Source organism: Cupressus sempervirens, chromosome 5 (genome assembly GCF_028749045.1).
Source record: "Cupressus sempervirens isolate cs-2001-9-10 chromosome 5, ASM2874904v1, whole genome shotgun sequence".
In the NCBI taxonomy this organism is placed as follows: Eukaryota; Viridiplantae; Streptophyta; class Pinopsida; order Cupressales; family Cupressaceae; genus Cupressus; species Cupressus sempervirens.
In genome coordinates, this window is record NC_143122.1 from 902,628,475 (window position 1) to 902,641,173 (window position 12,699).

Consider the following 12,699-nt stretch of genomic DNA (forward strand, 5'->3'; position numbering starts at 1 on the left):
GAAAAGAAAATAGAAAGATCAAATCAAGCACTTCTTCAAGACTTGCAAAATAAGGGAAATTCCATAAACAATCTCAAAAAACATAATTTTGGTGGAAGAGACATAAGCTCAAACCATTTAGAAAATAATAGAGCTTCACCATCTCAAGTACCCAAACCCCCTTTCTTATCAAGGGAAGGCCCTCTCGGGGAAGAAGAAGGCCAGGCAGCCGATATTGCTGTTGAAAATGCAATCTTGAACTAGAAATTAGGGAGTTAGTAACATTTAGGGAATTCAAGCCAATAGGCAAGAAAGTCATAGGAAAGAAAAAAGACATCAGAATCAAGATTTTACAAGTAAAGTAAATAAAGTGACACTTCCAAATTTTGATGGATCAGGAAAACTTACGACATGCACATGGCTACAAAAATTGAATAACTATTTTACCCTTAGTCCAATAACAGAAGAGGATGCACTTCAATTCACAATCCTGCACTTAGAAGGTACGAAACATGATTGGTGGCATCATAGCCTTGTCACCCAAGGATACCAAAATATTACTTCCTATGAAGAATTTTCTCAAAAACTCATTAAGAGATTTGAGAGAAAACATCCTCAAGAAAACTTTAAGAAATTAACTCAATTAAGGCAGAAAGGAACAATAGTAGATTATATTAAGGAATTCCAAAAGATCTCTATCCAAGTCACAGGAGTAGATGATGAACAATTTACCTACTTTTTCATAGAAGGATTAAAGGATTCACTAAAAGGTCTAGTAAGTGCCTTAAAACCTTCATCCTTAGACGATGCTTTTGAAATGGCATTGAGGTTGGAAGTCTCAAACATGAGCAACAAATCATGGAATAAGCCCACTATTAAAAATCACAAAAAAGATAAATCCTACAAAAATTTCATTCCGACTAAGGAATGAGAAGAATTAAAGAAAAAAAATTTATGCTTTAAATGCCAAGAACCGTGGGAGCCAAGCCATAGCTGCAAAAAGGACACTTATAGAAATTGTGGAATAGATTGGGTGCTTGGACACAAATGTGGGAAGAAAGGCCACATCCAAAGAATGGAAAAGGATGATGAGGAAGAAAGGGTGAGCAAAAAGGAAAAATGTGACAAAGGCAATGACAGAGAAATAGAGAGGGAAGAATATGGAATAATAGCCACTATGACTCAACCCTCCAAAAATAGGGTCTTAAGAATTAGAGGCACCCTTAATGGACAAAAATTCATTGCACTAGTGGATAGTGGAGCATCCCATAACTAGATTAATGAAAGAATAGTTAACAAAATGAAATTAAAAACTGAGAAGTTCAAAGGCTTTATTGTTGTTCAAGCCACAGGATCATTGGTACATTACACAAAGGTGATTCCACAACAAGAAATCACTTTAGGAAGAAAACACACCATCAGATAAGACCTACATGTGGTCCCACTAGACTTAGATATAATTTTGGGTAGTCCATGGATATTTTCTCTAGGATGTTTTAGGTTCGACCTTCCAAACCTAAAAATCCATTTTGAGCACAATGGGGAAGAAATAACATTGGAAGGAATACTTGATGATTCTACGAAACTAGTTTCTTGCAAAAGAATAGAAAGAATACTATGACATGATTAGGGAGAATGGATTGCACAATGTTTAGTATTAAATAAATCAACTCCATAGGAATCAATCATCCATATTGATATTGAACCTATCATTAAGAAACATCAAAGAGTGTTTGAAGAGATTCTCCCAGGATTACCTCCCAAAAGAGGATTTGAACACATTATAGAATTGGAAAAGGATGCTAAACTAGTGATCACCACCCCTTACCAAAATCCTCAAAAGTATAAGGATGAAAGTGAAAAGGCCATTCAAGAACTCTTAGCAATGGGACACATTCAACCCAACTTCAGTCCCTTTGCATCACTAGTAGTGCTTGTGAAAAAGAAAGATGGGACAATGAAGATGTGTATAGATTATCAAGCCCTAAATAAGAAGACTATAAAAAATTGCTACCCCATTCCTAGGGTGGATGAACTCATAGATGAACTTCATGGAGTAGTATACTTTTCTAAAATTGATTTATGTAAAATATACCATCAAATTAGAATGAAGAAGGAGGATGTTCCCATGATAGCATTTAGATGTCATTACGGGCATTTTGAGTTTGTAGTTCTACCCTTTGGCCTAACTAATGCTCCAGCCACCTTCCAATCATGTATGAATCATATACTCTGGAAACAACTCAGGAAATTCCTTCTTATTTTCTTTGATGACCTCCTTATCTATAGCAAATCATGGGCAGAACATCTCTAACACATTGATGAAGTCCTAAGTATATTGGAATCTGAATCCCTATTTGCAAAAGCATCAAAGTGTGAATTTGGATTAGAAGAAATTCTATATCTCGTTCATAAAATTAGTGCCAAGGGTGTAAGCATGGATGAGGAAAAGATTAAAGCAATAAGGGAATGGCCAAAATCCAAAACTCTAACTCAACTCAAAGGGTTCTTGGGACTATGTAGGTACTATAGATGGTTTGTGAAGAATTTTTCAAAATTAGCATTCCCATTGACATACTTGACAAAGAAAGGAAATTTCAGATGGAATGAGGTAGCACAAGAGGCTTTTGAAGAGTTAAAGGAAAGAATGAGTTCATGCCCAGTCTTAGCTATCCCAAATTTTACACAATGTTTTGAATTGCAATGTGATACTTCTAGTGAAGAAATTGGGGTCGTGCTTATGCAAAAAAAACACACTATTGTTTTTGAAAGCCAAAAAAATTCTAAGAGAAAAAGACACTACTCAATTTATGATAAGGAAATGTTGGCTATCATGCACACATTGGAAAAATTCAGGCAATACCTAGTGTGTGGAAGATTCAATATTAAAATAGACCATAATAGCCTAAGATTATTCATGAGTCAAAAAGACCTTAATGATCATTAGCAGAAATGGATAAGTAAAATTCAAGCTTATAATTTTGATATTGAGTATGTCAAAGGAACCCATAACGTGGTAGCTAATGCTTTATCTAGGCAAGGACAATTGAATACCCTTACTAGTATCACAGATAATTGAAAAAATGAAATTGTTGCAGAATATGCTAAAGATCCAAGAACCAATGAAATCATGGAAGGAAACATAACCAATGATGAAATAAAAATTGTGGAGGAGCTCATATTATACAGAGGAAGAATATTGCTAGTAGCAAATTCCAAAGTTAAAAGAAAGATTATGAAGGAGTATCATGACAACCCTCTATCTGGTCATACTAAATTTTACAAAACTTACAGGAAGATAAGAGAAAGATACTCTTGGAAAGGTCTAAAGAAGGACATCATTAAGCATGTCCAGGAATGTATAACATGTCAGAAAAATAAATCTGAACAGAATTACCTAGCTGGTTTATTACAACCATTACCTATTCCAAATAAAAAATGGGAGAGCATTTCTATGGATTTCATTATAGGCTTACCTAAGGTGCAAGAAAAATACTCCATCCTGGTAGTGGTGGATAGGCTAACAAAATATGCACATGTCTTTCCCATATCCATACATTATAAAGCACCCAAGATAGAAAAATTATTCTTTAAAGAGATTTTTAGGCTTCACGGATTGCTAAGGAATATCATAAGTGATAGGGATATAAAATTAATTAGCTTATTTTGGAAAGAACTCTTTAGATTAGCAAGAACTGAATTAACCCCCAGCACTAGTTATCATCCCCAAACAGATGGACAAATTGAAATTGTCAATAAGTGGATAGAAGGTTACCTCAAAAATTATGTGATAGGACAACAAAATACATGGGTCAAATTGTTGTACTTGGGAGAATATTGTTATAATAATACCCATCACATGTCAATAGGGATGAGTCCATTTAAGGCATTATATGGATATGAAGCCACTACATTTGGAGATTTAATCATCCAAGAAAGCAGGATACAGGGAGCCAAGGACTTCATTCAATAAAGCATTGATATTATGGAAGTTCTCAAAGATAATCTTTGCCATGCTCAAAACCAACAAAAGATTTATGATGATCAGAGATGAGTGGAAAGGTCATTCCAAGTTGGAGATCTAGTATTCCTAAGATTACAACCCTACAAACAAACCTCACTAAAGATTAGTGGAGCAAAGAAATTATAACCCCTTTTCTATGGGCCATACCGGATCCTAAGAAGGATAGGAGAAGTGGCATATGAGATAGAGCTACCTAAAAATAGTAAAATCCACAACATATTCCATGTATCCAGGCTGAAAAGGGTCCTCAAAAAGAATATAAACCCCTGTACTGATCTACCACCACCAGATAATGAAGGAAAGCTTGTTTTAGAGCCTAAGACTATTCTTGAAAAGCGGGATAGGAGATTAAGGAGTATGACTATTCCAAAATACTTGGTAAAATGGAAAAATCTTCCCAAAGAAGAAGCTTCTTGGTTGGAGAAGAAATCCTTTCTCATACAGCATTGCTTGGGGACAAGCAAAATTAGGAAGAGGGGACTATAATGAACTTGGATTAATATGTTTCCTCTATCAGAAATATTATGTATTAAGTTCAAATATTTAAAAAATTTGATATAATAAATTTACTTCAATGATGACACTACTTTGAATTGTTCAATTAAATAGCATACAAGCTATGATAAATATTAAATCCATAATCTCCAAGTCCCATATAAACATTCACATTATAAATATATTATTATATATTAACTTCCAATATACTAATCTTATTATTCAAATATTATCTATGTTCAATAAATATAATTTGATTATTATAAACATTCTTTGAAAGAAAACCCTAATCAATTAATTATTACTATTTTTGATACTTACATATGATTACACTTACTACATAAATATAATAAGGCTTATTGAATAAACATAATACATGCATTGAAATATACAAATAAGAAAAGTTGAAATTATAAAGTTACGACTTTACATATGTGACTATCAAAAGATATATACCTACCCATTATTAGGGTTAAGTTATGTAGAAAGGAAGCACGGGAATGCTATATACCAACCAAGCAATAAGCAAAGTAAATAATAATACCAAGCCACATATACTCTCTGCACAATACACAGAATATCATCTACGATCATTGAACATGCAACATAGGCTCACACGGTACCATGGGTCATTTGCAAGATTATATCTTCAGGTACAATGCTGAAATTTTGATTACACATTATTATGTTGTAAATAAACATTGATGTTCAGTATTGTTATTATTAATAATAGTATTTGACACTCACACCACAAGTTGGTACTTTATGTATTATGTAAAGTTTGAAGCTTCTTCATCTAACCATTTAGATCGAGTAAGAGAATCTAGAAATATACATAGCTCATAATCAAATTGATAGAAATATTTAAAGCATATGATTATATATATGCATATAGAATGATCAATATTTGATGTAGTAATAATATGGAAATAATTATGGTAATAAGAGAGATTGTTACATTATACTTAACAATGGTCTTAAGAATTACCATTAAATGTATTTTCAACTATAGTCCAGGAAGCTTGGTCTCATCTGAGCTATGACATCTTCAGATAGGGAGTGGGTGGAAGGAGAGGTGGAGTAAATTTGAGCACCTGATGGTATCCTCTAGGGAGCCACTTGTAGCTTGTTTCATGCGTCGTTTGCACCATCAATCTACCATCTCCAGATTGTCATAACTTGAAGAGAGTAGTTTTTCTAGTGCTATAGAGTGAAAATTTATACATCAATTAAACTAATTAAATTATATTTCTCACTCCCTCCATTTTGAATTATAATAAGGATCTAAGGCATGTTAATTGGAATGACTTCCTAAAATTATATTAAATTTTGAATAACAAGTCAAAGAATTAAAAAGGGGTCATTACACTGTGACTCGTCTCGATGCATTCATACTAACTAGATGCAAGCACCTAGTGACATACATTGGGATAAAATGCATCAAGAGGGGTCATACAATATGACCCCTCTTTATGCATTGGAACTAACTAGATGCATCCCTAGGGGGTCCTAGGGAACCTATTGATATACGTTGTCATAAAATGCATTGAGACGGGTTGTAGGTTAACCTGCAACTACTCTCGATGCATTCAAACCAACTAGATGCATCCCTAGGGGTCTTAGGGCCCATAGGGACATACCTTGTCATGTGATATGTTAATAGGGGTCATAGGTTAACTAATGACACCTCTCAATGCATTGGAACCAAGCAGATGTGTCCCTAAAGGTGCTAGGGCCCCACGAGACATACGCTGTCATGAAATGTATCAATAGGTGACATAGGTTAAACAATGACCCTTGTTGATGCATTGGAAGTGATCATATTTGTCCCTATGGGCCCTAGAAAAATGTTGTCATGAAATTAGTCAAGAGGGGTTGTAGGTTATCCTATGACACCTCTCAATGCATTAGAACTAACCATATGCATCCCTAGGGCCCCTAGGGACATAAGTTGTCATGAAATATGTCACGAGGTGTCATAGGTTAACCTATTACCCCTCTTGACACATTAGAATCAACCAGATGTGTTTGTAGGGCTCTTAGGGCCCCTAAGGACAAAGGTTGTCATAAAATGCATTGAGAGGGTCGCAAGATAAGCAATGACCCATCTCGACACATTGGAACCAACCATATGTGTCCCTAGGGTCCCTAGGGCACTTAGGGACATATGCTGTCATGAAATGCACCGAGAGGGATCATAGGTTAACCTATGATCCCTCTTGATGCGTTGGAATCAACAAGATGCTTGCTTAGCCGTGGTGGGGCCCCTAGGGACATACATTTTTATAAAATGAGTGAATAGGGGTCATAGGTTAACCAATGACTCCTCTTGATGCATTAGAAACAACCAGATGCATCCCTATGGGTCCTTGGGCCCTTAGAGATATAAATTGTAATGAAATGCATTGATAGGGGTCATAGGTTAACCAATGACCCCTCTCAAAGCATTAGATCCAACCAAATGTGTCACTAGGGGCCATAGGGGCCCTAGGGACATATGTTGTTATGAGATGCATCGATAGGTATCATAGGATAACCAATGACCCTTCTTGACATATTGAAACCAACTAGATGCATCCCTTGGGGTGTTAGGGCTGCTAGGAATACATGTTGTATTGAAATGCATTAAGAGGCATCCTAGTGCCCTTAGGGACATACATTCCTAGGGGTCCTAGTGCCCCTTGGGACATATGTTATAATGAAATTTGTTGAAATGGGTCATAGGTTAAATAATGATGCCTCTCGATGAATTAGATCCAACCATATTTGTCCTTAGGGGGCTAGGGCCACTACGAACATACATTTTAATGAAATGCATCAAGAGGGTTCATAGGTTAACCTATGATCCCTCTAAATGCATTGGAACCAAGTAGATCTATCCCTAGGAGTCCTAGTGCCCTTAGGGACATATGTTGTAATTAAATGCATTGAAAGGTTTCATTGTTCAACCAATGACCCCTCTCGATGCATTGGAACCAACCATATGCATCCATAGGGGCCCTAGGGTCCCTATGAACGTACGTTGTCATGAAATGGGTCGACAAGTGTCATAGGTTAACCAATGAGCCCTCTCAGTGCATTGGAACCAACGAGATGCATCCCTAGGAGTCCTAGGGTCATTAGGGACATACATTGTCATGAAATGCATTAATAGGGGTCATAGGTTAACAAATGATCCCTCTTGATGCATTGAAAAAAACCAGATGCATCCCTAGGGTTCCTAGGGCTGCTAGGGACATACATTGTCATAAAATGCATCAAGAGGGGTGATAGGTTAACCTATGACCCCTCTTGATGCATTGTAGCCAACTAGATTCATTCTTAGGGGCCCTAAGGCCCCTAGAGACATATGTTGTCATGAAATGCATCAAGAGGGGTCATAGGGTAACTAATTAACCCTCTCAATGCATTGGAACCAAAAAGATGCATCCTTAGGGGTTCTAAGGTGCTTAGGGACATAAGTAGTCATGAAATGAGTTGATAGGGGTCATAGGTTAACCAATGATTCCTCTTGATGCATTGGAACCAACTAGATACATCCTTAGGGGCACAAGGCCCCTAGCGACATATGTTGTCATCAGATGCACCGATAAGGGTCATAATTTAACCAATGACCCCTCTCGACATATTGGAACCAACCAAATGCATCTAGAAGGGCCTTAGGGCCCTTAGTGACATACATTGTTATGAAATGCACTAAGAAGGGTCATAGGTAAACCTATGACCCTTCCTGATGCATTCTAACCATGTAGATGCATCCCTATGTGCCATAGGGCTACTAGGGACATATGTTGTCAAGAAATGCATCGAGAGGGGTCATAGGTTAACCGACGACCCATCTTAATGCATTAGAACCAACCATATGTGTCGCTAGGGGTCCTAAGTCTGCTAGGTACATACATTGTCATGACATCCATCGAGAGGCTTCATAGGTTAACCTATGACCTATCTTAATGTAGTGGAACCAACCAGATGTGTCCTTAGGCATCCTAGGGTTGCTAGGGACATATGTTGTAATGAAATACATTAATTATGGTCATAGGTTAACCAATGACCCATCTCGACATATTGGAACCAACAAGATGCATCTCTAGCATCCCTCAGGCTCCTAGCGACATAGGTTGTCATGAAATACATTGAAATCCTATGACCCCACTCTCAATGCATTGAAAACAACTAGATGTGTCTGTAAGGGCCTTAGGGACATAGGGACAGAGGTTGTCATGAAATTCATCAAGTGGTGTCATAGGTTGTCTTATGATCGCTATCGTTATATTGGAACCAACTAGATGTGTCCCTAGGGTCATTAGGGCCCCTAGGGACATAGGTTGTCATGAAATGCATTGAGAGGGGTCATAGGTTGATAAAATAAATCAAGAGGGTTCATAGGTTAACCTATGACCCCTCTCAATGCATTAGAACCAACCAGATGCATCCCTAGGGGTCTTAGGGACATATGTTGTCATGAAATGCATCAATAGGTGTCATAAGTTAACCAATGACCCCTCTCAACGTGTTGGAACCAACTAGATGCAATCCTAGAGTTGCTAGGGCCCCTAGAGACATATGTTGTCATGAAATGAGTCTAAAGGAGTCATAGGTTAACCAATGACTCATCTCGATGTGTTGGAACCAACCAGATGTGTCCCAAGGGCTCCTAGGGACATACATTGTCATGAAATGCATCGATATGGGTCATAGGTTAACCATGACCCCTCTTGATTTTTTGGAACCAACAAATTGTATCCCTAGGGGTGCGAGGGCCCTTAGGGACACACATTGCCATGAAATGAGTTGAGAGGGCTCATAGGTTAACCAGTCACCCCTCTCAATGCATGGGAACTGAGTAGATGCATCCCTATGGCTCCTAGGGCCCTTATGGACATACATTGTCATGAAATGCATCGATAGGTGTCATATGTTATCCAATGACTTCTCTTGATGCGTTGGAACCAACGAGATGCATCCTTAGGGGTCGTAGGGCCCCTAGGGACATAGGTTGTCATGAGATTTGTTAAGAGAGGTCATAGGTTAACCAATGATCCCTATCAATGCATTGGAACCAAGCATATGTGTCCATAGGGGCCCTAGGGGACCTAGGGACATACATTGTCATGAAATGCATTGACAAGGGTCATAGGTTAACCTTTGACCTATCTCGATGGATTGGAACCAACTTGATGCATACTTATGGGTCCTAGGGCACCTAGGGACATAGGTTGTCATGAAATGTATTGAGAGGGGTCATAGGTTGCCCAATCACCCCTAACAACACATTGGAACCAACTAGATGCATCGCTAGGGCCTATGTTTTCATGAAATGCATCGAGAAGGCTGATAGGTTAACCTATGACCTATCTTGACACATTGGAACCAACCAAATGCATCCCTAGGTTCCCTAGGGCCCCAAGGGACATACATTGTCATGAAATGAGTCGAGAGGGGTCATAGGTTAATCTATGACCTCTCTCGATCCATTGGAACCAACCAAATGCATCCCTAGGGGTCTTAGGGCCCCTAGGGACATAGGTTATCATGAAATGCATTAAGAGGGGCCATAGGTTAACTAATGACCCCTATTGACATGTTGGAACCAACCATATGAGTCCTTAGGGGCCCTAAGGCACCTAGGGATATACGTTGTCATGAAATGTGTGAATAGGGGTTATAGGTAAACCTTTAACCCCTCTCAACTCATTATAATAACCTAGATGCATCCCTAGGGGACATAGGTGCCCTAGTGACATACATTGTGATGAAATGCTTAGAGAGGGGTCATATATTAACCAATGACCCCTCTTGATGCATTCAAACTAAACATATGCCTCCCTATGTTCCCTAGGGCCACTGGTGACATACGTTGACATGAAATACATCGATAGGGGTCATAGGTTAACCAATGACCCCTCTAGACGTGATGGAACCAATCAGATGCATCCCTCGGGGTCCTAGGGCCCATAGGGACAATGCTATCATGAAATACATCAAGAGGGGTCATAGGTTAATCAATGACCCCTCTTGATGCATTAGAATTAGTCATATGCATCCCTAGGGGCCTTAGGGCCCCTAGCAACATACCTTGTCATGAAATGCATTGATAGGGGTCATAGGTTAACCTATGGCCACTCTCAATGCATTGGAACCAACCGAATGCATCCGCACAATTTTTAGGGCCCCAAGGGACATAGGTTGTCATGAAATACATTGAGAGGGGTCATAGGTTAACTAATGATACCTATCAATGCATTGGAACCAATGATATGAGTCTTTGGGGGCCCTAGGGCCCCTAGGGACATATGTTGTCATGAAATACATTGATAGGGGTCATAGGTTAACCTATGACCCCTATCAATGCATTGGAACTAACCAGATGCCTTCCTAGGGTTAGTCACTTCCTTAGGGACATTGGTTGTTATGAAATGCATTGAGAGGTGTCATAAGTTAACCTATGACCCCTCTCGATGCTTGGTAACCAACCAGATGTGTCTGTAGGGGCCCTAAGGCCCCTAGGGACATAAGTTGTCATGAATTGGCTCGAGATGGGTCATAGGTTAACCTCTGACCCCTCTTGACACATTGGAACCAATTAGATATGTCCCTAGGTTCCCTAGGGCTGCTAGGGGCATAGGTTTTCATGTAATCTATTGAGAGGGCTCATAGGTTAACCTATGAAACCTCTCAATGCATTAGAGCCAACTAGATGCATCCCTAATGACCCTAGTGACATTGGTTGCCATGAAATGCATCGAGAGGGGTCATAGGTTAATCTATGATCCCTCTTGATGCATTGGAACCAACTAGATGACATAAGTTTCCATGAAATGCATAGGGGTCATAGGTTAACCAATGACCCCTCTCAATGTGTTGGGACCAACCCGATGTATCCCTAGGGGAACTAGGGCCCCTAGGGACATACATTGTCATGAAATACATCAAAAGGGGTTATAGGTTAACCTATGACCTCTCTTGATGCATTAGAACACACCAAATGTGTCCCTCAGGGTCTTCGGACCCTAGGGTCATATGTTGTCATGAAATGCATCAATAGGTGTCATAGGTTAACTAATGACCCCTCTTGACGCATTGGAACCAACCATATGCATCCCTAGGGGTCTAGGGCCCATGGGAACATACTTTGTCATGAAATGCATCCATAGAGGTCATAGTTAACTAGTGACCCCTTTCTAAAAATTGGAACCAAATAGATGCATCCCTGGGGGTGCTAGGGCCGCAAGGGACATACATTGTCATGAAATGCGGTGAGATGGGTCATAGGTTAACCAATGACCCCTCTTGACACATTAGGATCAACTATATGCATCCTTAGGGGTCCTAGGGACATATGTTGTCATGAAATGCATCAAGAGGGGTAATAGGTTAATCTATGATGCCTCTCAATGCATTCGAACCAACCATATTGGTCCCTAGGGCACCTAGTGAGCCTAGTGACATAGGATGTCATGAAATGCATCGAGAGGGGTCATAGGTTAACTAATAACCCCTCTCAACTAAGTGGAATGAACCAGATGTGTCCTTAGGGGTGCTTGTGCCCCTAGGGACATACGTTGTCATGAAATGTGTCGATAGGGGTCATATGTTAACCAATCACCCCTCTTGATGCATTGGAACCAACCAAATTCATACCTAGTGGTCCTATGGCCCCTAGGGACATACATTATCATAAAATGCATCAAGAGGGGTCATAGGTTAAGCCTTTTCAACACATTGGAACCAACCAAATGCATCCCTAGGGGTTCTAGGGCCCCTAGGGACATACATTGTCATGAACTACATCGATAGGGGCTATATATTAATTAATGAACCCTCTCAAAATATTGGAACCAACTAGATGCACCCCTAGGGGTCCTAGGGCCCCTAGGGACATACGTTTCCATGAAATGCATCAAGAGGTGTCATAGGTTAACCTATGACCCCTCTCAACACATTGAAACTAATTAGATGTGTCCCTAGGGCCCCTATGGACATACATTCTCATAAAATGCATTGAGAGAGGTCATATGTTAACCGATGACTACTCTTGATGCAATATAACTAGCTAGATGCATTCCTAAGGTCCCTAGGGACATACGTTCTCATGAAATGAATTGAGAGGGGTCATAGGTTAACCTATGACCCCTCTCAACACATTGGAACCAACTAGATGTATTGGGCCCCTAAGGAGATATGTTGTAATGAAATGT